Source organism: Dasypus novemcinctus, chromosome 8 (assembly GCF_030445035.2).
Source record: "Dasypus novemcinctus isolate mDasNov1 chromosome 8, mDasNov1.1.hap2, whole genome shotgun sequence".
Classification (NCBI taxonomy): domain Eukaryota; kingdom Metazoa; phylum Chordata; class Mammalia; order Cingulata; family Dasypodidae; genus Dasypus; species Dasypus novemcinctus.
In genome coordinates this window covers 116,664,395-116,692,084 of record NC_080680.1, presented here as the reverse complement: position 1 = coordinate 116,692,084, position 27,690 = coordinate 116,664,395, and the positions used below count along the sequence as shown (strand labels likewise).

At 37.6% G+C, this 27,690-nt stretch overlaps 1 long non-coding RNA gene across 1 annotated transcript in view; it reads left to right on the top strand.

The window, feature by feature from the left end:
* Nucleotides 1-18,217, top strand: part of LOC101412439 (uncharacterized) — a 107,177-nt gene extending 88,960 nt beyond the window's left edge. The window contains exons 2-3 of the long non-coding RNA XR_009186948.1: nucleotides 12,694-12,815; nucleotides 18,129-18,217. This is a non-coding gene — a long non-coding RNA (uncharacterized lncRNA). The remainder of the gene's footprint in view (nucleotides 1-12,693; nucleotides 12,816-18,128) is intronic.
* Nucleotides 18,218-27,690: the final 9,473 nt, after the last annotated feature.

Genomic DNA, 27,690 nt, shown 5'->3' with positions numbered 1-27,690 from the left:
TTAAGTAAGTGGTGATAAAAAGTTATCTTGATTCTATTAGGAATCTTCTGTTTCCATTTTAACAATGAAAAATAGTCATTTCCCTGTATTACTAAAGTAAAATACCTACTATTATCTTCATGGTAAAATTGTATAAGAAAACAATCATTTGATATATGATGTGTTGCATTAAATTGTTTAAAATATATATAAAAACAAGGAACAAACTTTAACATTGTCAAACTCTTCTGTACATTCAAACAGGCCTTGAATACATTACAGGTTGCCTCTCTGTGTGAATTATTGGCTAGGCTGGTCACTGACCCCTCAATTAGAAATATTTGCTATATCAGCCTCTGGTTCAGCTCCTGAAGTCGATGGAAACTACATTGCAGTTTCAAGCTCCTGCAGCAGCCAATGATGACTCGGTACAGCCTCCAGACTGGCACTGTTCCATAGTGCCAGAGAGCACTATGCACCAGGCTAGTAGAATACTGGAAAATCTCTCTAGGATCAATGATACTGTGACTTGCTCATTGCATGAAGAACATGCTAAGTAGAGCCATGATACCAGGATACTATAAGTAAAACTTAAACACAATTGGCATTATGGCCTGCTCTCATGGAGAGATAACATGTAAAGTATTACAAACCTGAAACTTAAAACTAATAATTGCAACTCTGAATCCTTATGCATTAAGTAATACATTAGTTAATATTAAGTGCTGTACTTTTATCCTGTACTAAATATATGCCTAATAATTATAACGTTATCTTTTCTATTTTGAATCAAGTGCAAAAGTATATTAGACATGTTAGATTCCTAGTAAATTCATTTTCTAAACAGTTAATAAACATGTTTATAGAATAAGGTGGCAGTATTAGCCAGGCTCAGTCAACTTACTATATTTTACTGTACTCTACTGTGTAGCAAAAATGAGACTTGCTTGCTAATAATGAGTCACCTATTGAACAAGTCAAAATTACCAGAAATTGTACAATTAAACCCAAAATGTAAAAAACCTTTATTCTGTAGTTCTGATCACTCCCACAGCTAAAAACTAAGAAAATTTCCAACTTGGTGTACTAATCCTGAATGAAACCAATTGCCCAAAGGGTGCCAGTTCACCAGGAGCATCTGACAAAGCACATAAGTACCAATCATTAAACAGCTTGAAATGTCTTCGAACAAAGCTAAGTATCTATTGCAATTTCTTTCTAAAAATAAATAACTTAGAAAAAGTATATATATATATATATATATATATATATATATATATATATACAGTTCCCACCAGCTTTTAAAAAGGTGTGCCATCTTTATAAGCACCTAACCTTGTCTACCCCTGTAATCCAATGTCCTCTTTTAAAAAACGGGTATTCCAAATTTTTAATTAAGTTTGTTTCTTTCAGAGTGAACATCTTATTAACCATATGAAAACTTCATCCAACTTCATACAAAAGGCCAGATCCATCTTCCTCCAGTTAAAATAAAATAAGAGTTTTACACCTTGTTAGGCAATGACTACAGCCTATGGCCAGCAGGAAGCAGTTACAGAAAAGAGACCATCTCCCTTTAGCACTCCCTTAAGATTAAAGGTGTAAACTCTTTAAGGGTAAAACAAAATTAATAGATGGATCTGGAGCCTAACTGGAAATCCAAGTGAGTGCTGGTGGCCCCAGGATGACTGCAGGGGGCCCCCGTGCCAGGATTCTGCTGTCCAGAATAAAAACTTCTAAACTTCTAAACACAAAATCATGGATGCTACACTAAAGATTGATAAATAATCAGTCAAAACAACAAACAGCCATCTACCTCATAGCTCCAACAATTATTGGAGCTTAGCAAGTTAAACTTTGGTAAAGGGGAGAAATGATGTGGGCTATGGGTGGGAGGCTCTTTGTTCAGAGATAACCTAAGCTGTCTGACTTGTGGGTGTGGAACGGTAAGAGGCTGCAGTCCTGCCCTTGGTGACCATGGCAACGACTCCAGTCCCAGGAAACAGTTTAACAATGCAAGGTCTATAAACTTTAAATATTCAGGGGAAATGCAAAACAAATGTGCTAAAAGCTTATCTAGAATGTATGAAGTCCATGCTAAAAGCTTACCTAAGACATGGAAGATATATATGCTAATTCAAGCCTATTAAGAACTGAAACAAAAGGACCATTTCACCTTTCCTCTCTGTATAAAAGAAACTCGAAAGTCTTGCTCAGGGCTCGGGTTTGCAACAGGAAGCTCCCGAGTCCGGCCCACCATCCATAAACCATTTTTCCTTCTCAAAATCATTCCTGAGTCCTGGCCTCTCTATACACAAATAATTGAACCTCTCTCAAATTCTACAACATAACAAGCCCTAAGTAAATGGTACCTTACATCATAGCATGTTTCTAGTCTCATCTAAATGTGTAATAAATTAATTAGGGAACAAGTTGGAATATATCTAAGTAATATACTCTCATTTACCCCAGCAGACTCCACTGCAATTATTGGTAAGAGGCAATTTATTCCTCATTAATTATTTCATTTGCTAATATTACAGAGTTGACCTAGGTTAAAAATAATTATGTTTCTTCAAGGCTGTTTTAATTCTAATGTCACTGGAAGCTGTGTTCTTAAAGACTAGTTCTAGAAAATCTCTTCTTACAATTAACAGTGTATAGCCTAAGAACATGAATGCCTAAGAAAGGCAGCAGTTGTCTTACGCACAAAAATACTATGTACATTTATTCAGATTCCTGGTAGAAAACCAGCCCAAATTATTGTGGTGTTATATTTGATCAAAAAGAATATGCGAATATTGACACTATCAGTCATCCATTCCATTCATTGGGGAAAAAAAAACTGAACACTTAATACATTAGCAAATGCACAGCTCGAACTAAAGAATGGTGGTCTAGATTTTCCCAATATCCTGGAGTTTTAACAATTATTCAGATGAAATAGTTGGATATCTGATGAAAGTTTTCATTTGTACTGAACATGAGGACAGTTTATTTGGAAGAATGATATTATTAAAAAATCAGGAGGAAAGCATTCTCTAACTAAGAGAAAAGTAAACATGTCTTTTGACGAACCACACTGGTTGTCTTGTTTCAGTAAAGTTTGCTTCCACCTTTTTTAATTGGTCTTAAAGATTTAAGGAAGTGTGTTTCTTTTTTTAGCTTGAATCAGAGTAGTCTGAAAAGAAAACTCTCAAATTGAAAAATAATTTATTAGAAATTGAGAAACTTGATGAATAAATTTAGAAATATAGAAGTCTGAACAAACTTTTATCCAATGACTGTAAAGTGATTTTTAGGTTCTTCAGAAGATTGCACATTTTTTTCCAAGCATGTCTTCTGAGTGATGGTAAGACACAAGATAATTGCGGTTTCTTCTGGTAGAAGGGCAGATTAGGTCACTAGCTCGGAGACAACATGCTGGACCTATGTCTCTGGAAGATACCCGAGCTAGTTAAATCTTCACTTAAAGATGGAGGAAATGTAAGGTGGGAGCTCTTAGGGGGAGCTGAAATTACTCGTTCAACAGGACTGAGGTTTCCTACTTATTCTGCTTTAAACTTTGGGAGCATAGGGCACATAAAGTGATTCCCAAAGAAGAGACTGGAGATAACTATAGGAAAGAGTCCAGAAGATAGAGACTGCTCAAACTCACTAAGGAAGGAACCAAAGAAATATTTCAAGAAGTTTGCTGATAAAAACAAATATGTTCAGTAGGACAACAAGGTGGAAAAGCAGAGGACCAAAGAGAAAAGTAAAAAGATACCATTACTGAAGAAAGGAAAGAAGATAAATTTGACAGAGGCTAGTTAGTAAGAAAAAAATCAGTGATGACCTAGAAAGCTCAGGTATCTTCAATGAACAGATTAGTTATTAGATTAAGTTATTTTTAAAGACAGAAATTCTCAAGATTCAAATACCTGAAGGGGCTCTGTACTCACAGATACCATTTATGCATAATCAAATCCAGAAAGTAAAACTTGACACACATATCTAAATCCTAATATAGGGACTTTTCAAACTATATACCAAAAATGATGAGTACCAAACAAAATTTTCCCATAAGGTATTATGTAAATAAGTTTAATGTGTTCCTAAACCAAAGGCAATGCACATTTTTTAAAGCAAAATGTAAAAAGATAGGGTTTTATATCATTATTTTACATGATAAATAAATCTAAACATTTATCAATACTTAGATTAAATAAAGTAAAATCTTCACTTTACCCATACTGAGAAGAGTGCATGGCCTAATGGGATGGTGGCAGGAGAGTGGTGAGGAGGAGAGGCCACATGAGGTTTTGCTCAGAAGGAGAGTGCCCCTCCAATAGAACATTGGGCGCTTGCGCTTCAGGTGTTCTTTCTCTTTTCTGCCTTTTTTCAACTTGCACCACAGGCTCTGACACACTCTTTGTCACCTTCACTAAAAACTGATACAATGAGGACTGCTTCTGTCTTCTTTTCAGAATTCCTTGAAAGTGTGAAATTGTTCGGTCATTTGATAAATTCACATTTCTGCTTCTCAGAGCTTTGTCCGGATGATACTTCTCCACAGTTTTAAACTTCTGCCCATTTTGCACACATTTCTTTTATCAATGAACTGGGGATCTCCTCCCCCTCACTTGAAGAAATCTCTTCAGCCACCTCTTGTTGCTGCTCCTTCTGTAGTGCCTGCAGCTCCTCAGTGCTGAGCTCTTCACGATGTTCCTCCACTAACTCCTCACCATCAGCAGCATCCACCTCCAGACCCATGGATTGGCCCAAAGATACAATATCGTGCACAACTGTACCTTCTGTACCTGCAGGCTTGGGGCCTGTCCCTAGTCCTTTGAAGTCTCTCTGAGTTACAACTTCTCGCCACAAATTCTGCCCTGGTAATGCCTTCTCCTCTTTTGTGATGTAGTTTCTACTTGGCGTTTTTTTTTTAAAAACTCTGGTTTCATCACAGTTAAAAACTTGGTGGGGAATAAAACCCTCAGCCTCTACGTAGCTTTGAAATTCACTGACAAATTCATTAGCAGCCTTTTTATTAGCACTCACTGCCTTGCCGCACCTCATGACACTGTGGATGCCGGTTTCCTTTTTAAAATTATCAGACCAGCGTGGCTGGCCTAAAAAACTTCAACACCCTCATCACACAGTTATGGCTTGTTTTTCAAAAGATCAGTATGCAACACTTTCACTTTTTCACATATCATGGCTTCCAATACATTGTTGTCCACTAACTGCTTCTCCTTTGCCCAAATTAATACAGCTTTTCAACTTCCTCCAGTGTGTGGGAATGCTGCTTTGTTACTGCTTTAAGTTTTTTTCTTTTTTTTTGCTCAGTGGTGGTGTGAAGTAATTTTCTTTTCTGCTCAGCACTATTACTGCTCATTTTCTTAGGATCCATGTTGAGGAAAAAAAATGCAAAAATATACAAATTGATCACAGAAGCTAAGACGGAAATGGGATGTGCACAGGGCAAAAGGTACCATGTGACTAATGTGTGACCCTTTGTTTCTGCTGGAAAGGGTAGCAAGTGGCAAGGCAACCGACACCAACAAGTTCTAGCTAGCACGTGGAGTACCAAACAAACAATGGGGACAAGTTTTTTGTGTCAAATGCATTGAGTACCAAATTCAATGAGTTTCAAAGAAGTCGAGTACCAAGATATGAATATATATATGTATGTATGTGTGTATATAGATATATAGACATATTGAAAGAGAGAGAGAATGAATGAATGAATGAAAGGTATGTAAACATGCTCCAGGATAAATGCATTGAATAGAAGGAACCAAATTGCTATTTTCCCCTGACTACAAAAAACATCTTTATTTTTTGAAAACCATCCTTATTGATTCTTTTTTAAAATATATTTTTAATTTATTTTTAAAAGATACATGAATTACATAAAAGGTTACATTGAAAATATATAGGGGATTCCTATATGCCCCATTCCCCACACCTTCCAATTTTCCCACATTAACAACTTCTTTCATTAGTGTGGTACATTCATTGTGATTGATGAACATATGTTGGAGCATTGCCTTACAGCATGGATGATAGTTTATATTGTAGTTTATACTCTCTCCTGCTCCATTTTGTAGGTTATGGCAGGATACATAATGTCCTGTATCTGTCTTTGCAGTGTCACTCAGGACAATTCCAAGTCCTGAAAATGCCCCCATATTACACCTCTTTTTCCCTCTCCTTCCCTTCAGCAACTCCAGTGACCACTGTCTCCTAATCAATGATATAGTTTCTTCCATTGCAAGAGTCACAATAAGTCTATAGTAGAATACCAGTAAATACAATCTAGCCCATATTTTATTCCCCAGTTCTGAGGATTCTGGGATGGTGGTGCCTACTCTACCTCTAATTGAGAAGGGGCTTAGATTCCATATGGCTGATAGATGGGACTCTCTTGCTTCCAGTTGTAGACTCTCTTGGTTCCTTGGTGTGGTGGTTGTCCATCCTCACCTCCTTGTTAGCTGTCCTGGGTGAGTCCAATGAACTGAAGAGTAGATGTTGCAACTCCACTGAGGCTCAGGTGTGGGGTATCAGCGATGGGAGATATAAAGGAGTAAATTCACCTGGATATATAAATAAGGTATATAAATATGTTTAAATGTTCATGGGGCATTGTCACAATTGTTAGAGATTCACACAACTGAAAGAACACCGAATTCCCATCCTGGGGAGCTCTGCCACATTCTCTAATGGAATAGCAACAATCCCCCAAGTACAGGGGCAATGACCAGTAAAGAAAGATGGTCTATTGATGGGCCCTTGATTCTGATGGCTATGCTTATAGGTCTTTTGCTCTTGAAATTTCAAGCTTAGTGTCAGCTTAGTGTTGCAGGGTGTCTAAGAGTTACCTCCTGAGGGCCTCCATGTTGCTCAAATGTGGCCACTCTCTAAGCTAATCTCAGAATATAAGCACATTACATTCCCCCCAGCGTGGGCCATGACTCCAGGGGATGAGCCTCCCTGGCACTGAGGGATTACTACCAAGCACTGGCTTGTGATGCAATTGGAAAAAGACCTTGAATAAAAGGGAAAAATAGTAAAGATAAATGAGTTTTTATGGCTAAGAGACTCCAAAATGAGTCTGGAGGTTATCAGAGAAGTAACATTTATGCATGTCTCAGCAGGATCTCATAGACAGCCAAAGTAGATACTACCCCAAATAGTGGGATGCCTGAGGGCTGTGGAGATACCCAGGTCTTACAGTCATGGCAGATTGCTTTGCAGTTTGGTGCCTTTTCAGTGGGCCCTGCTTTGGATTTTGTGCTCCTGACAAAATGTGACAGAGCTTGTTGATTCTTTTATATTCAGTTCATTCATTATAACTGTTTATGGGACTCCATTGTGTAAGTCCATCATAATTCATAAATCCCTTTGAAAATAATTAAGCTGAGTCATATTTTTCAGCTATATTAAACAAGGCTGCAAAGAGTTTAGGCTGTATACTTGAATGTGAATTTGATAAATCACAGAATATGTACATCTTCAACTTTCCTAGATATTATCAACTCGTTTTCCAAAGTAATTATTTCAAGTAACATCCTCATCAACACTGTATGAGAATTCCCTTTTCGCTATATCTTTACTTAGATTTAGTATTGTTTTCCTCTTTTTTAAAAGCATTTTATTCTATATTCCTTGCTGATTTATAAGATAAACGTGTGTGTGTATCCATTTTTATATGGAGCAAATGTCTTCTCCGAGTGTTTACTTTGTCTTTATTTGTCATACACAGACATTTTTAATAGTATGTTTGAATTTATTTATGTTTGTCTACTTTTAATCATTTAAGAAATTCTTTCCTTACTCTAGTGCCATAAAGATATTTTTCTATGTTTTCTTCTAAAAGTTTTAAAGTTTAATTTTGTATATTTAATATATCTGGAAATTATTTTTACTTTATGAGGAAGTGAAGATTGTTTTTTAAAAATTGCTCATAGCTTCTTTTTCCACTACCAATTACTGAATATTCTTTCATTTAAAAGTTCCACTTATATCATTTAGGATTGTGTTTGGCTACATGTGTTTAAAAGCCATGAAAATTACTTCCACACACACACAGGTTTATTCTTTCCTGTGAGATTTGCTGCCTCTCTGGGCTGTATCACTATTCAATCTCTAGGGCTTCTCTCCACTCTCCAACACCCCCCATTCCCCCCATGAGGCTTCTGTTACTCTTACCCTACAGGGCTTCTGTGCCAAGATTAGCTTTTTAAAAAAAAAAACTATTCATATTTGTATCTTTTTCTTTTTGTATTTTCAAACAGTCTTTTCTTTTTGGGGGGTGCCTGTTAACAATTTATCAATCTATGATTTTATCCATCTTTGGGGTTAACTGGAAATAGAGTTTGAAGCCTTTTCCCCTGGACAGTATTTCTGCTTTTGAATGATATCTAGAGGAAGCAGGAAAACTGTTTTCTCACATGGCCATTTTCCTACATAAAATCTCTCTCTTCATTTGCCATCTCCGTAATTTCATTCCCATCCCACCCCACACCCCCGAGATGGCTCCCTCATCTGTTTGCTCATTGTTTTCACTTGTCTGCTCATTGTTTTTGCTTGATGTCTGCTTGTTCTTTGTTTGTCTTCTTTGGGTGGTACCAGAGACCGAACCTGGGACCTCCTAAGTGGGAGGTGGGTGCTCAACTACTTGACCCACATCTGCTTCCCCTGTAATTTCATTTTTTTTTCTTTGAAACAGGAAATTTTAATTTTTTAATTTTTAAATTTATTTCCAGTATATCTTCAATGAAGCTTTAGGTTACAAGAAAGGCATACAGAAAATGTTGGAGATTCTCATATATCCAAGGCCCTCCCCCTTTTCCATTTCCCCTATTAACTACATTTTACATGTGGATGGTACATTTGTTACAACGGTTGTACAAATATTGAGGCATTGCTACTAACCACAGTAAATGTTTTACATTATGGTTTACAGTTTGCACTGCATACTTTTATAGTTTTTTTCCCCACTCTAATCCACAGTTTATTCCTCCATCCTAAGGACACTGGGCTGGTGATACCCACTCCACCTCTAATGTAATTTCATTTTAAACAGAATTTAGTTGCTACAGATAGTGTTTAATCTACTCTGAGGTTTCATCTTTACCATGATTTATTAAATATTAATAGAAAAATAATATCAATAGATTTTATTTCAATATTAAAAGAAACAAGCTAAGTCTGTTCCCATTAATTGTGATTACTAGTTGTCTATTGAATTTTATTTCATTTGGTGCTATTTACTTACCATGGTCTTTCTTTGTTTTGTCAATGACTTTCAGCCTGAAATCACAGGCACACCTGTAGTTTAAAGTACCAAGTTTACTGTTCATTACTGCTAGGGATGATACTGCCATATTAGAAACAGAATATTATGGAGTTTGGGCTTTGGTTGTGTAATTTGTGGAAGAGTCCAAGGGAGCAGGGATTCACTCTCGATTGGGTATTGTGAGAAAGTGAGGCAATTCTATGATTGTATATCTCAATAAATCTTACCTATAAGAAGGAAAGACTAGAGTACAGGTAAATCTGTAACTGGTAAAGAAGTAGCAGTCACTCATTTAAAAAGAGAAGGAAATATTTGGTATTTTGCATGCTGTACAGTGATCTTGTGAGAAGTGGATGTTCTGTGAGAGGGTTTATAACCAACAGGAGAACAATATGACTTAACTGTAAGTTTTGCATCAGCTTATAATAATATTCAGTCCCACTGTGAGATTATTAATTCCCAGATGTGAGAGGATTTTTTTTCCTAACATTTTCTTCCTGCCTCCTATTGGATTCATTTTGTATTCTTTATTCCTGCTTTCCTCTTTCAATATATAGATTGTACTCAAATTTTTAATGATTATCCTTAAAGTTAAGAAATCATATTTGACATTAATACATACATTTTATAGATATCCCCATACTCTTCAAAAACAGCTACAGGGATTGTAGAATGTTTAACTCCAATGTCCTCTGTATCATCTTTCTTTCATTCAATACATGACTTCCAAGGATTCCAGGGCGTTGAACAGCAGATAGGGAAAGAGAGAAGGTGAAAGAAAGCTTGGTAGGTTTTTATGGGCCTGGATTGGAAGTAAAATACATAAATTTTGCTCCCATTTCACCGACAAGTGTTGAGGAAGACTGGGAAATATAATCCGTGGCTGGACGCTTCATCCCAGCAACAATCTTAGACCATGGAAAGGAACACAGACTTCCAGTATTCAGCTGACTATCTTACCACCTTTGTTGTTATTTTTATTTTATTTTCTCTTCGTTGTTAGGTCTCACACATTGAAATTTTATTTTGTGCCTGTGTAAGGTGTGAGTTAGTAATTTATAAATTCAGTTTTGATTATTTCCCTGATTGCATTTGTCATTATTGAACTGAGACTGGAGGACTGAAGTGATTGAAGTTTTCTTTATTAAATGAGAGAACAGAAAAACAAGGAGCCTATCTGGACTTTTATCAAGGGACAAAGGGAGAATTAACCTTACAAATTGAGTTTGAACAGGCAGTAACAGAAAAGGGGGAGATTATTTGCTGATATCCCCTTTAAGTCCCACTTGTCTGTGCCTTAACATTTCAAAGACGGATGTATTCCTTGATTTTAAATTTAGTTTGGGCCTGATTTTCCCTCTAGTGAGTCTGCATTCAGAATAATTAAAGGGAACAAATCAACATGCAACCATTTCCACTAATTGAAAGACCTTTTTATGTGCAGCAATAAAATGCAAAGATAAAAGACAAGATCTAATCAGGTTGAAGTCATTGGTATAGGATGAACTGTCTGGTCTTTAATTTTGGTGTCTCATTATGAGGTGTTCAATTCTTTGTATTGCTTGAACTAAGTGATGCTGGGATGCAGCATCACCATAGTTGAAAATTCACTATAGAATAGCATCTGTGTCACATTGAGACGTTTTGACTCTCAAAACAGCCTGGATCTTGCAATCTATTTATGCTTTAAAACTAACCCAAAACATCATAACATTCTATGGTAAAAAATATATATATATTTATTACCAACATCAATTCTGAAATATTTATTGGGCCTTAAAGTCCAGCTAATCTGATACAAAGAATGTTTTCTATGTCATATTTAAAACCTTTGTTCTTATTTTATCATAACATCTGTACAAAGCTGATTCTGCTGAACACAGAGGCAAATATATACCTAAACTACACAAGAAGGAATTAAATTAGGTACTATGGCCTTCAGAAATGTAAACTGTAGAGTCATTTATCAAAGAAGACTGTGAAGCTTCATTTGACGAAAGGATTGACTTTCCCCTGACACACTGTCTTTATCTCCATTTTAACCTCAGTGAAATAAGAATTATAATTTGTATTTCTACTTTCCTTCTAGTTGGGCTTAACTAGTGGTGAAGTGTTTTTATCCTTGAGTAATGTGTAAGTAATAAACCTGTTCAGAATGACCACTCTAGTGAACATAAAGGCATAAGCCTCAGGTTTGTGTTATATATATGTTGAAGAAAAACAGCGCTCACTGGGACATGGAGACTGATATGACTGCAGGTAGAAAATTTATTGGGAAGCTATCCCAGAGGAGGGGGTCCAAAGAACCATGCTGGTGGGGGTCTGAAGAGAAACTTCAGCCCACTTGTGGGAGATGCAGATATTATATGGTAAATCAATAGGTGGGGAAATGTTAGTTCATGGGGAGGGGATTAGGGTCCAGAGGACAGCCTTGAGTCATTAAAGGGCTGTAAAATTGAATTCTTGTGTATGGCTTGGAGATGATGGGCTAGGAGGTAGGGTTTTCTTAGAATGTAGGAGGGTTTGATGGCCCAGAAGGGATGAGAGTCCTTATCTGCTCCATTCCTACTATGATATGCATCATTCTTGGGGGGAGATATGCTGTCTTCCACACGTAGTCAGCTTGCTCAATTGATCAGAATAGAGCTACAGCCTTATGACCTGGTAATCATTGCAAACCTCTAACATTACTAACTCTTTGTTTATATATATATATATATATATATAGGAGGACCTAGGTATTGGGGTATATAGTACTGGGCAGGATGGGAGCATGAGGGGATTTGGGTTGTTGGCTCAATTTGGCTACTTCCTGCTGTCAAGGGGGAGAGAAAAGAAGTGTCCTTCCATCCTGTGCAGTGGGCTGTGATTTCAGGTCCCTCAGGGGTTGATGTTGTTCATGCAGCAGAAAGATGCCATTTATATATTCCTGGGTTGTTGACTGTATGATTTGGTGTATGAATCAGACAAGAAGCTGTAAGAGACAAGGACCAAAAAGAAGCAGCAGCAAAACTGTTAGTAATGGTGTTATAATGGGTAAAAGGATTGATTTTAAGGGTGAAGAAAAATAAGAAAGGAATGAGGATAGCCATGATTGATTTCCATCGTTATTTCTCGGGCTTTCTGAATGATTTCTGTGTTGCATTTTTTTAAAACTTTAAGATTCTCTTCTACTCGACCAGTTCTATTAATGTAAAAACAACAAGTTTTATTTACTATTGCACTGGTGCCTAGTACATCCTGTTGGGTTAGGGACAGGGGTGGGGGTTTAGGGTCATCTGTTATCTGTTATTAAAATTCTCAACTCTTTTTGATATGTTTGGGTGGAGAAGGAGAGCAAGAAGGTGTTGTGGGATTCAGTTATTGTTTCTTTTTCAGTGTTGAGATATTTTCCTTCTGGCTCAGTGACTGGCACTGTCTTTTTGCAGCAGGAGAAGATCATGTACATGATCATGGGTGACATCTTGGATGGCTGTCTTGATAAACTGAGTTATTGCATGGAAGATCAGCAGGAAGTGCTGATAGGAGGAGAATGAGATTTATAATTGAGGTAAGGATAGGAATTAATCATGAAATTTAGGGTGGGCCATGAGGTTATTGCCTCCAGGAGTCTGAGGAGAAGGAATAATAAGATTATACATTCAGCATTGACCATTAATGGCATTAATGATTGACAATGAAATTACATGATTTGATGGGTTTATACTCATAGAGTTTTAGCTGGAATAGGGACTTTACATTATTAACTGTGGTTCCATTACAGTGTTTTTGAGTAATTTTTCATGGATTTAAGATTCCCAATCAGCAGAGCTGCATAGACCAGTATAGTCATCAAAATGACCACATTTTCCCCAGTTATATAGTTTGAAGTATAGGCAACAATAATTTATTATTATGTCCCCTTTTGGGCTTAGGGTAGCTGGCACTTTAACTTGTAATTTAGACTTAGTCCATTGTTATAAGGATTCCGTTACAAGATTCCAAGAGTCCCCTTGTAGTGTCTGCAGCACTGAAAGCATACCTTGCTCCTTCTGGGAGAGGGAGGGGGACGATGTAATCCACTTGCCATCGTGCTGCTGGAGTCTGTGCTCGGCCAGTATATCTCTTCCAGTGAGGGAGTTGTCATAGTCATTGGAGTGAGCATGATGAACACTCGTAGGTGATGTTCATGAGCTGCTGGTGGATGAGAGGCAATTGGAAATGCTAGCCTAGGCACTACAAGGTCTGGTACCCACAATATTTGCTTTTTCCGTGGAGCTGCTCTGCTGCTTTTGGGTTTCAGTGGTAGGGCTCTGGATTTTCGCGAGAGCATCTGCCTTAACAGTCCCAGGAGAGATGATAGAGGAGGGGACAGGGACATGATAGACAGTTACCTGTTACTGCTGGCAGGTGTTCCAGATGTTCTTCCACAGATTTCTCTTCTCCACAGAGGGCAACTCACAACAGTTCATTGTTTTTGTCTTGCACTTTGTTTTTTTCTCACAGTTGTGACTAAAACTTAAGTGGTATTTGTTTAGAAAGTTGCCTCTGCCACACACTCCACCCAAAACCAATATTGGTACTGGCTACATCCAATTCACAGGGTAAGTTAAGATCCAGCCACTTACTGCTTGAGCCTGTATTATTGTTTTAAAAGCAGCCTGCTGGGGAGGGTGGTGGTGGCTTTTATTTCCATGCACAACTTTTTCTGATTAACACATACATGGTTTTAATATCAGAGCTAAATGAGGGAGGAAGGGTTTTCAATATCCCAACAATATAAGAAAACATTACACTTCATCAGTTAACAACAGAGGGTACAGTTTTTTGTTTTACTTAACTAAACACCATTTAAGATTGAGATAGACAGGACTTTGCAGCTTGTCCTAATTGTTTTTCTATCTTAGGCTTTTAAGATAAATCAGTTGTTTTATCTTAGGACAAAATTATTGTTTTTCCTTAATAATAAAACACATTCTATATACCAACATACAAAAGTTACTAAAATGATTTTGGAAACTGTCTCAAAGCGAATTTTTTAGAACAATTATCATGATTACATTAATTAGCAGGTATTTTATTTTAGCAATGTAGGAAAAACTACTTTTCTCTTTATTTTATGAAAACTTAAGGTTTCCAATGGAATTAAAATTATTTTTTCCTGTTACCACTGTAATATGCAGATTGAGGTGGCTTCTAATCATCAATTCAATTTCTGTTTAATAATGATTTTTTGTAATTAGTCATTTGAATATTTCAATTTAAGCAATGTTTTTACAAACTTTTTATAACTATTTATAACCTCATAGAGTATAGTTACTTAATTTCAAGACAAACTCTGCCTTTACAGAACACACTCCCTTACCCAATGCTACCACAATACCTCCTAAAACTTGCCATTTGCATTGAAGTTTTGTCTTACATACTTCCATTCTGATTTTATGAAAACCAGCCATCTTATATTAGCACAAAACACTTTTCTTGAACTAGCTTATCAAATTTCAGTCAGCACTCCTACAAATTTTTTACTTCTTTCAATATCTTACATTTCATTCTGTGAAGAAAATTAAACTTCATTTTAATTTAGGCATGAACCTCTTTTATGAAGAGATTTGTAGCAATTTTATCAGCAAGACTTATAATTTTCTACACTTTAAAGATTTTATTAGCATTCATAGCTATTTATTAATATAAGCACTTGTTTAAGTTTTGGCCATTTGAATAGAGCTCTTTTAGGAATTAATATTACCATCCAGAGGTATTAAAATATACACTGGCACTGAAAAAATAGACAAATACAAAAAGAGTTATGGCACACAGACAGAAACATAAAGTTCATTAATCTGACTCATAATTCTTACTCCTTTGGTATGGCTATTTTTACTGCCTTTATGATTTTTTTTTTTTTTTGAATCAATCAGTGTTGCTTATAATATGCAACTTTGTTTTTGGAAACACTTTTACTAATAATCAACAACAGTTAGGAATATTAGAGCATGATAAATACAATTAAACTTTAACAGTTTAGATAGATACTTAGCACATATATTGTGTATTATTGCCTTTTAGGAATATACTTAGACTTAGGAGTCACTGAAAACTTACTTGTAAGAGGCAAGCAATTGTAGGTGAAGTAAGGCTACTAGGAACAGTTGGGTATTGCTAAGTTATGAGGGATCAGAGGAATAGGAGCTGAGAAGGTGTGTGATTTGGGAGAGATCAGATTGAGAAGGGGATGTGCTTTCTGTCTCAGTCACTTTCTGGAGAGGGAGGACAGGAGCTGGGGAAGGAGCCTGGAGAGTGGGGAGTTGGGCTTGAGTGTGGGCGGTGGGTGGGGAGAAGGGGGCAGGCACAAGGGGAGATGTGGGGCCACTGGAGGAGGATGGAGTAAGTTGGGGTGCTGATGAGGCATGCAGCAGTGGAGGAGGGGTGTGATTGGAGAGATCTTAGCTGGAAGAAGGGTTTTCTGTGTACGGATGTCAAGGAGGGGTGGGGCGGGGAGGGGAGCTCCAGCTCTGGTGCCTGTATGAGGAGGGGAGAAAGTTGGGGTGGAAGGTGTTAAGGACCAGAGGGAAAGAAGGGGAGTCAGAGAATGAGGAGGGTTGGGATGAACGTGATGCCTGAGGAATATATGGAGGAGGTACAGGGGGAGTCTGATCAGCTGGATTAAAGTCAAGGTTTTTGGGGAACTTGGGGGACAGAAAGGAGGAAGAAGAAAGTTTTCAAGGAGATTTTTGCTGTAAAAAAAGAACAGAATTGATGGGGGAGGGATGGATACAAAGATGAGAGGAGGCCTGAGCATAAGGAATCTCACTTGTCTGCTGCTGCTCTGGGTAAAGTTCTTTAAGTCTTGGAGAACTTGGGAATTAAAAGAGCATTTTCTCATCATTGACTCTCATTGTCCAGTTGGTATTGTGGTCACACAGAGGTCAAATAGAAGATGAGTTTTTTGGGTCTGATGTCTCCTTTCGGGTACAGCATTTAAGGTTGTGAAGGAGGCATGGATTTGGAAGGGGGGGAAAACTTGAATTCTCCATTTTAGGTGGCTGGGACAAGACTAAGTGTCTCTAGGATGTGGGAGATTCTGAGTGAGACAGGGATCCCTGAATTAGTCAGATATCTCCAAGGAAATGGGAAACTGTGCTTGGAGCCAGATGTCTCTGGAGCCAAGGGGTTTCTTCCCACAAGGACATAGGCATACCACCTGCCGTGGCTCTCGGGGAATGGTGAAGATCCTGACCTAGCATTAGGTTTTCCCAGTGGGTTGTCCTGGACAATGGGAAAGGAGAGAGAGAGGCAGCAGGATCCTCTGGCAGAGAAATCCTTAACTCACCCAGCCGAGATTAGATGTCCGGTGTTGGATGGGCATTCAGCTGTGGCAGAGGGGGGACTCTTCACTAGTCAATCAGTCTCAACATGACCCCAGTCCCTGGTCTTCAGGACCAAGTTTTGGAGAATAATAGTGCTCACTGGGACAAGGAGACTGATATGACCACAGGCAGAAAATTTATTGGGAAGCTCTCCCAAAGGAGAGGGTCTGAAGAACAGACTTCAGTCCCCACCAGCATGGCGGGGGTCTGAAGAGAGACTTCAGCCCACTCCTGGAAGGGGGGATTTGAATTTATACAGTACAAACCTCTAACAGCATGCATATAGGGTATAACATTGAGCAAGAAATTAATATTATATGTAAACATTTAGAAGTATACTCTTTAATGACAGGTTTTACGATCATTTGAACCCTTGAATAGCATTCTAAATACATGTATTGTTCTCCTCATTGGATGTTGCCCATTTCATACTAATCTCTTCTTTAGAAACATCCCCTGACATGCAAGTTTTAGCTCTGACTGGCAGTGCCTTTCCTATTTTATTCTGACCCTTCCCCACTTCCCATAATTCATTCATCAAGGGGTAAACAACAGATGTAAGCTTCCTGAATTTTTTCCCTAGGGATCTGAAACTGAATGAAGAAAAGCTGAGTCTGGTTGTGGACAGCCACATCTGACTCCAGCTGACCTGAGGTGGCACCATCCCTACATGCTGTTAAGAGCTTTTTTTTTTTCCTTCCTGAGTCTTAATTTTTCAGCTCTTTTCATTCTTTCTGATACCTACCATCTTTCTGATACATTCACTATACCAGAGAGAATTGATTTCTGTTGTTTACAATCTAAACAGCCCTTTCACTGTCATTGTTTATTTTGATTTCATGTTACACATTAATTTTTATCATTATTTTTATTTTTTTAAATAATTCACAACATTGACTCTTTTCCATTTTTATCACTCCCTGACCACTTAATTCTATTTTAGCAATAAATTAAATAAATTTTTGCCATCACTGCCATAAATAATTTTTGTAATAAATCTATAGCCATAATTCATGAATTTCTGTGACATTTAAATCTTTATCTTATGTTTTCCAACATTAGAGTTTCATAAAACTTGGAATCCTTCCTAAGCTGTGATAGTTGGTGAAAATCTACGTGGTATAAACAGCAGTCACCCCTGGAGCAACGTAGGATATTATTCAGAATGTGGGAATTAATGTCCAGCAGATCTAACAATTGCAAAGAAGATTTTCAATTATTTTTATATCATATCCACAAAAGCATAGCTATAGAGCTTTGCAAGGTCATTCAGGAAACCAAAGATTATAAATTAGTAATTTAAAAATATCCAAAAGCAAACAAAACCAAGGAGGGTTAAGTCAACCACTCAGGTTTTAAAATACTTAGTGTTGTGTTTTATCCACATTGCTTCTTCAAATTTCTATCCTGGCTTTGGCAAATGGCATTAACATATTGTTTAAAGTAGTTTTTCAATTAGAAAAGTCAAAATGTTTACTTGCCAACATTAACGTCATTTTTTTCTTCCTTTGCAGTGATCTCTTTTCTCAAAACTTGGCTGTTCCCCTGGATGAAAGGTTACTTCCACTATGCCTATTGGGTCAAATAAAATAACTTGAGAAGTCTTGCTCTCTCCTTTTTTCCACTCCTAAGGAAAAGGAGTTCTGTTGAGAAGGCATTAAATTCTCTTTGACTGGATAGTGTCAGGGGGTACGCCTTTGGGGTTGAGGAAGGAAAGTAGTTAGCCTCTGAGCTGAATCATGACAGGCCCTATTTCAGTTCTTTGTACACTTGGAAGTTGTGTCAAAGGAGAAAAGGTGTCTTTGGCATCCACCCCCTCATCGTCATGAGACACACATTGGAAAGGAAGCAATTTAAACCTATCTCATTATAGCCCAAGGGGTCCTCAGAGTTCAGGAAAGATAAGGCTCCACATTGGGGCTTGAGGACACAGCTCCAGCAAATAACAAAATATTCCTTCACATACCATAGTTTTGTTACCAATTGTATTAGTCAGCTAAAAGAGGTGCTGATGCAAAGTACCAAAAATCTGTTGGCTTTTATAAAGGGCATTTATTTAGGGTGGAAACTTACAGTTACAAGGCCCTAAAGAGTCCAACTCAAAGTTACTTCCTCACCAGTCTGTTGCCACATGTTGAAGCAAGATGGCTGCTGACATCTGCCAAGAGTTCAGGCTTCCTGTGTTCCGCTCTTCCCAGGTCTTGATTCTCTCCAGGCTCAGTTGCTGTACTCCTCTGTGTGCTTACTTCCCAGGCTCCAACTCAAAACTCCAACTAACTCTTCTTCATTTTCTCTGAGTCCCTGCTCACCAAGGGGATGAGGACTCAACAGCCTACTGAAGGGGCCCAGTCAAAGCACTAATCATAATTTAATCACTTGGAGAGGAAAAGACCAGGTTACATCCATAATTCAATATTTCTTTTTGGAATTCATCAATAATATCACACTGCTACATTCATTCACATATTGCTCTCTTCAGTCTTTTAGTGCTACCATTTCTCTGTGGCATTTCAAAATGTACATAGCTGACATAGGATGCATTTTGGTAGAACAGGTAAGAATATACATAAACTTTTTAAAATGCAAAGTATGACGAATGCAATTCGAAAACTGTGAGTTACACATACTAGTAAGTCCACCAAAAAGTATTAATGCACCTCCACTTCCAGAGGAAAAATTCACATGAATTCCCTTTTCAGTAGCTTCCACCCTCTGTAGGTTAACTTAAAGCATACAAAATTGGTCTTGTTTATAGAAACTTAGAAAGTTCTGTGTGTTCTTGTCTGACTCTACACTATAGAAACTAGACCATGGGAATCTCTGGCCTGGATCTAAAGTGAATCTTCTGAACCTGGTCTATAAAGGGAAAAAAGCCAAAACCTCCTTTTCCTATTGTCACATTTCTTAATCCTTTTCCATTCCAGTGCCTTTGGGGATCATCACAACTAACCTACCTATCTGGCAGTGCTTGCTTTAAACATTAATAGGAGACAAAAGAAAAGTAAACTTGAGCTTCAGGTTTAACCACTAACTCTTTAGAGATATTTGCCTGGAGAGTTTCCTTTGCATTTTTTCTTGTGAGCTCTGAGGATATTGTGATATTCAGTTTTACATCTATACTCTTGCTTGGGTTGTTTCAACATGTACAGCATCAAAATCTCAGAAAAATAAGGATAAAATGAGAGAAATAACAGGCAATAACTAAGAAAAAGGTAAAATCAAAATCTTCCAATAAAAAATCATGGGTCCAAGGTTCCTATTAGGTACCTCTTTTTAATTGACAAGGAAATAAAAGATGATAGAAAGTGCTTTAATGTTGCTTTATCTTAGAGTGGCTTTGATTTCTAGACACTGTTACTTAATCTTTGAGTTGAAAAATCTCCACCAAGACTGAATAAATATTGACACAGAGACAAAAAGGCTCTTATATTTTAATCTTTGCTTTATCGTATTATTCAAGCTAGGCAATATGCTGACACAAAAATTTGTAAAATCTCAGCAGCTTAGCAGAATAGAAGTTTGCTTTTCTCACATGCAAAGTCCTATAGCATGAAGTGAAAGGAAGGGAACTCTGCTCCAGAGAGTTTCTCAGGGACCCAAGGCCCTCCCATTGCTGTGTTGCATTGCCCCGTAGGGCCTGGGAGTTCATGGCTGGATCCTCTGTCTTTGACTGGTAGATAGAGGAAGAGAGAAGAGCATGCATAGAGGATTACACAGGGGACATTTGTGAGCAAAGTCTGGACATGGCACACATCACTTCCATCCATATTCCAATGATCTGACCTCAGTGGCTACAAAGAAGACTAGGAAATGAAGCCTAATTATCAGCCCAGGAAGGAAAGAGCATGAGTTTTGCTGAATACATATTCTCTGCCACTGCCCTGTTTATTGTACCTCAGATACTCATATTCATTTCCAGGATTAGGGAAGACTCACTACAAAATTGTCAAGACCCCTGTAGAGAGATTTTAACATTTGGATTGGTGTATTTATGCAAGGATCTTTTTGTCTCCTTTCCTCTCTCTCCAGTCAACACTGAAAAACAAGTTAATCGTGAGGTCTTGATAGTAGTGTGGATTTGGAGGCACCTAGATCCAAGAGTATGAGTTCCAGCACAGCTCTTTTCTGGAGTTCATCGATAAAGATAAAAACAAAGAGTATCATAAGTACACAGAAATTGTACCATCTCCTCGAATTGGGGTGAAGAAAAATTAAGGGCAATTATCAAAATTTCGATTACTAAGATAGAGAAAAGAAGGTCTGTATCTGCTATACAATGACTCCAGTTATCAGACTTGCTGCAGACAGAGGTAACTACAATCAGGAAGTAAGAAAGCTGGTAACAGAAAACTGTTGGTTTCCTTTTATAAGAAAAATATCAGAAACTCAAGGAGTTATGAGACAGCTTAGATAAGGTTTTGATCTTGCAGTTAAAACATGAGCTGTGGGAAATAGTAAAAAAAGGCAGACATTCAAACTCAGCATACATTAGTTTTACACTGTCAAGGAGAAATGAAAGAAATTAAGAAGCACATTGAAGTGTTAAAATCTCAACTAGCCTTTTCAGAAGTGCATTGAAAGACAGCAGAATAAAAAGGAAATGGATTTCTAGAGTCAGTGTAGTCAGATTCTACAGCTATGGACAATGAAGTAAAGATTCAATAAGGGAGTATTTCTGCAGCAGCTGTTGTAGAGAAGATTCCTGAAGGTCAGAGGAGTTGAAGGAAATCTAATGTTTGATAGAAGAGCATCTGCAGATGCTTACACTGGACCCAAAGAAAGCAAAAGGGACAGCATCTCCAGTGCATAAATTCATTATCTGGTAAGAAAAAATGTGGGCCCAGGAAGAAAGTTTCCTGGGGATGGAGAATGCAAGGTGCAGCTATTCTAACATGCAACATAAATGGTAGCAAATGGTCAAGGAATGCAATGGTTCTTCTGTGGATGGAAAACTTCAGAGGGAGAAGCATGAATTTGGGAGTATAGGGAAAACAAGAGCAAAAACTGTGCTAGCTCTTGTAAGAAATTCTCAGCTTCTGAGAGAGTGGAAATTCTAATTCTAGCCCTCGAGCCCACACTTAATTAAAAATTGGGATTCCAAGGACTCTGATCCAAAAGGGAAATGCAAATTATGATCAATAGACTAAATATGACATAAGGGAAAGAAGATAACATCAATAAAGAGGAATTTTTCAATACTGTTTTCTGCACTTTTAAGAAGATGAGGCTCTTTCAATTAACCTCTCTTAATTTATGTGTGCAGGGCAGTATTTTTTGCTACTATTATTTTCTTCTCTTTAGTTTTATTGTTCCCCTGTGAATATAAGAGAGACACAATTAACCTCTAAGTGAGAGATTTCTCCCAAATGAAAGTTAAGTTCACAGACATTGTACTCAGGAAATTGATGGTCAAACTGGAAAAGCTAAAGAAGACTTTCTCTCTTAAATTCTTTTGTTTTTCCTTCTTATTCTTCCCCCCACTTACTACAAGGTCTGTAGTGTTATATGTTGTTAGTAATAGAATGTGTCTGTCTTGTAGCATCTCTTGTGTTTTGGGGACATATATTTCACTTGGAAAATGCTTTTGTTTAAAAGCTGCCTATGTGAAATGGCTGTGGATAACCCATGGGTCTGGTGCTGTGATATTATGTGTCTTGTGGTCCCTTTGCAACTTTAAAAGAACGTGGGAGAGTTTTCTGGTTAGAAGAACTTCAGCAGGGAGGGGCTGAAAAGCTTTACTACTTCCCTGTGAATAGGAGCTTGGGACGTGGCTGCAGGAAAAGAAAGCCCTATTTCTCTACCCAGACATGTTGCTGAACCTTTCTCTCACTGATACTATAAAATAAGAACATGAAGATTTAGACATAATCTGGGTCCTTAATTTCTCTGCCAAAAGGGAGACAAGATTTCACTTCAGCTGTTAAATTTCCCTGTGGTACACAGTTTTGGTGGCAAATTTAGGCCATTTCAAATGGCTACTTGGGCTCTGCTGCTGCTGACATATCCTCTATCAGCCTGTGTGATGAGCAGGCAGGTGATGGACCTGGAGGTGACTGGAGAAGGGAAACTAGAAAGGTGGATGATTTATCCAAATATATAGTATGCCCTTGGGGTCACTCAATTAAATCCTGTACTGACCCATTTTAGAGGCTCTTGGGGACAATATCAAAAGGATTTTCATGAAGGCCTAAGGGGATGATCTGCCAGCCTAACAGGTCCCTGCTAAACCCTAAACTCTGTGGAAATCAAAATTAAAGAAGTTTAATTATGTTGCCATACCTCAGTTATAAAAATGTGGGTTAAGTCATATTTTAAGGGCACATGTATTTGAAGAATGCAAATGATCAGTTGAAATTTTCCTTCTCAGCAAGAGAAGCAAGTAGGGAGGAGATTATATACATTTAGTAACCACAAAAATAATATAAGTGAAGATGCTAGTCATTCAGAAAATAGGAGAAAAGATGAAATTGTGCATGCTCTGCTTTTTTTTTTCTTTGTCAATGTTAAGAGACTTTTTTATATTTAATAATAATTAGTGGAAAAAATAAGACTTTCTGAATAGGATAAATGCCTCATTCCAAGTTTTCAATGTAAGAGTCAAACATTTAATTTTGTCAAGAATGCCTCTGATAAATAATATTTTTTCACTTGAATTATATATTTGTGTTAAGGCTTGAATTTGCTTACTCACATTGTAAAGCATTTTGAAAACCTAGTTTTAATTAATTCACTATTCTTAGTTCTGTGGTAAAAATCTCTTTTTAGACTGAGTCAATTTTTGTCTCCAATTAAAAAAAAAAATCTCCTCTGACTGATTTGACCCCAGCACAATTTGAAGCCTAATTTATTCTATTGTTCCCTGAGAGCTGAACCCATATCTGTTTTATCTTCATCACTGCACCTGCATTACCTAGCAAATGTTAGATGCCCAGTAGATAGTCCTTGGGTGACCTTCAATCTACTTATGATTTTGTTAAAAATTAAAGGGCCACAAAGTGTAAGGAGATGTTTTCTAACAATCCATGAATATTTTTCTTCTCCTAAATTTTTCAGCAATGTCTCCGGTTCTGGCTGTTAAGAATATTGATGAATAAAAGAATGAACCATACGTAGGAAAAATTGACCTCTGAAGGCTGCTTAGCCACTTCTCTGTACCCCATTGTCACTGGTTCCCTAAGAATGGGTGAAGATCAAGGATATACATTGACACATAGTGTTAAGACCATGAGTTTCTATATCCTGATAATATCTCCTTTCCTTCCACAAATCTGAAGAAGTAAGAATGCCAAGTTTCCCTGTCCTCAGAGGACTTGGGGTGGGAGCACGGGTACTGGTTGGCAGGGGGAGATAGGCAATTTCCCTCTTTAGTCATTACAACAAATAATTTTTATTGACCTCTATTATGTGTGTAAACCTGGACTTGTCTTTATCTGAGAGACCAGAACCCTAGCTCAACCATACTTGTCAGAGGACATTTGGGCTTTCATCCACTGTAAGCAAAAGGAATCACCCATAAAGTTCCAACCCAGCTACAGGTTTGTGGTAAAAGCCTCATAGCAACAGTGTGCAAGCCACCCATCTAAAATACAACTTCTATCCAGAAAAGTTGGTGGAATCATGTATTCAGAACTAACCATCTCTTCACTTGGAGCACACCAGCAAGCCTGTATCTTGAAAACACATTTATTTAATTCCACATGCTCTTATATAGTACTTACTATGAACCAGTCACTGTTCTGAGAGTTTATAAAAGTTAACATGTTGAATCTAAGTTATTTAATACTGTTATTATCCCCAATTTACAGATAAGGAAATTGAGACTTATCGTAATTTGCTCAAGGATGCTGTCTCATGCTTATGTCTACTTGTAGTATCTACAACCATGTGATTTTCCTTAATATTTTTTGAAAATTGTTTTCATAGACTATTACCAGGTGGTACTGCTTGCTCTTTCCCGGAAATCCTGGGTTTAACTAAAATATATGAAATTATTCTTGCTAGTTATGTTTTCATTTAATGCAATAATAATAGAAATAATAATAACTAAAGTACATTGATTTTTACCAGGTTCTCAGCCTAGTAAATATTTTATGTGCAATATTTCTTGTAATACTTACAGTGCCCCTAAGAGGTTAGTACTCTTACTACTCATTTTAGAGAGTAAGGATTTGTACCTCACCGAGTATACTACAGGGCCTTGTATAGGACAAACATCAAGCAGGCAGGCCACCTTCATATATTCTCAGACTGAAAGCTCCGTCTATCCCCTAGCATGTGAAACTAGAGGCAGGCAAGTTGCAGAACCCCACTGACCACACATAGGTCACGTTTTGTGATGTTTTTCCCTCTTTCAGCACCAAATGCTCTACTATGTGTCTGCTTTGGGATCTGATATACGGTCCTCTGTATTAGTCTGCCAAAAGGGTGCTGATGCAAAGTACCAGAAATCTGTTGGCTTTTATAAAGGGTATTTATTTGGGGTAGAAGTTACAGTTACAGGGCCCTAAAGAGTCCAACTTAATGTTAATTTCTCACCCAAAGTCAGTTGCCACCTGTTGGGTGATATCTGCGAGGGTTCAGTCTTCTTCTCTCTTAAGACTCTCTGGATCCAGTTTCTTCCAATCTCAGCTGTAGGCTGATACAGGGCTCATCTCTCTTCCCAAGGCTCATTTCTTTCTGGGCTCAGCTGCTCTGGTCTCTTCACAAGGTCTACCTATAAATTACCAGGCGAATGGCTCATCTCTCTGGGGCCTCCTCCGTGTCTGTGGATCTCTCTCTCTTCCTCTGTGTATATTCTCTGTGTATCTACTTCTGTGTGTGTCAGTGTATATGGCCCACCAAGGGGGCATGGACTCAATCCTGAATTACCATAATGATGTGGTCAAATCAAAGCCCTAATCTTGATGTAATCAAGTAAACGTTAAACCTTTGAATTTAACTAGATTTATCCCAATTGTCTTCCAAATTCAACTGGGCTCAAAAAGTCGTGAAAGCATCTGCCTCTTTTTGCTTTGTTGTAGAGGCAGTATAACCTAGTAACAAGTGGATGCAGTCTAGAGTTAGAAATTCTGAGTTCACCATTGACCAGCTGCTGGCATTGGGCACATTAACTCATCCCTCAAAGTCTCATTTCTTTCATGTAAAAAAAAATTGAGGAAAAGGGTTTGTGATTACACCATCCTCATTGGGTTGTTGTGAAGATTAAAGGAGATATTCCAATCAATGAGTTTAGCGTGTTACCTGGCATATAACAATGCTTAGGAACAATTATTTGCCAGTATTGGTGTAGCCATCTCACATTACATTGAAATTAGTCATCTCCTCTTGAGTGTGAGTTCTTCCACACTGCCCCAGTGTAAAACTTTGTACATAGTGGGTACTCTATAAAGAGTCATTAAATAAAACAGTCATGCTTAAAAATTCTAGTAGTCAACTCTCTTTAACTGAAGAATGGAAGGTTTTGTTATTTTTAAAACAAATGTTCCACTCTCAAAGGATATACAAGTAGCAGCAAGGGAAGAAAGGTGGCATAGATTCCAGGAGCCAATGTATACCATCAACCTGTCAGGTGATATACCGCCCCCCCTCCAGGAACACACTTATGATTATATGGATGCAGATCTTAAAGCACTCTAAGAGGTTATTACTTGACATGTTATCACTTACAGCAGTCATGGGTGATGGGCTAATTTAATGGAAGGATCAAGGATTTCAGGGTCAATAAACTTGCCATCTCATTCAGGTCCCACCATTTACATGTAAGACCCTAAGTTTCTTATCTTTCCTCAGGTTCAGATTCTTCATTTGAAAAAGAGATTATTACTACTTTCTTCACAGGGTTCCTAAAATGACCAGATGAAATATTCAATGTTGACCACTTTGTACATTGATAAATAAATTCGTACACATTAAGTCTTCAGTATATTTTGTCTTCTGGCTGGCCCTCTAGCCTTATCTTCCATCATTCCCTCCTCTTCTCCATAGCTTCTTGTTTGTACCACTGTTAAGGATTTTTTTCTCATTGGTGCAGATGCTCTTTGCCCACCTAAAGTTCCAGAACTGGTCTTACTCAGTTCTGTACACCCAGAACCTATTTCAGTACCTGGTACATAAAGCATGTTTAATAAATGTTTGATGAAAGAACAAATGGAAAACTAACAAAACATAATCACTAATTAGTAAATAAATTTTACCAAGGCCATTTCAGTGGAAGAACATTGTCAGATTATGCAAAACTTTGTGGAAAATAACAACTCCAAGACTTGATTTAACTTCCCTGATGTTTAACATTGACTTTTCTTTTTTTAATGTAAGATTTTAGAAGCTGTTATATTAGAGTTACAAATTCCTTCAGGTCTTGCTTATTAGGTATGATAAAATTCACGATTTAAGACCTTGGCTAATTAATGAAGTGTGCTTTCAATTTCAATGCCTTTTACCTACACATATTTGAATTACCATTTAATGTTTATTTTGAGATATTGCTTCTGTTCTTGGGCCTGTGTGACTCAATTAGAAGTGGTTTTCTTTTCCTATCAGTTTAACCAATGTTAGATGCTTGACTTTCATCAGAGGAGAGGCATTTCAGAGCAAATATCCCATAACTGAAATTAGCCTTAATATATTTTCAATCCTATGTGACTTGCATCACCAAGTAAACATTTACCATCCACTGCCTCTCACCTTCCTCCACGACATGACACACTGATGACAATTTATTGATTTCCTCAGTCTTTTTATATTCAAGATAAGTAGAACTTCTCTCACCTGCCTTATTTCCTGCTCTTCTTTAGCTATACTATCCAAGTCAGCTCTGTAATCATAAAGAGCTTAATATAACCACGGAATCATCCCAGCTTTAGAGATCTTGGTCTTGTTTTTCAATTATAGCCTAGATCAGTCTTGAACTTTAACGTGCCTACATCTAGAACTCTTCTTAAAATGCAGATTTGGATCAATAAGTCTGTGATGGGGCCTATGATTCTTCTTGCATATCTAACAAGCTCCTGGGTGATGGTGGAGCTGCATCCACAGACCACACCTTCAGGAATATGGCTTTGAGCTTGCTCCTCTGTA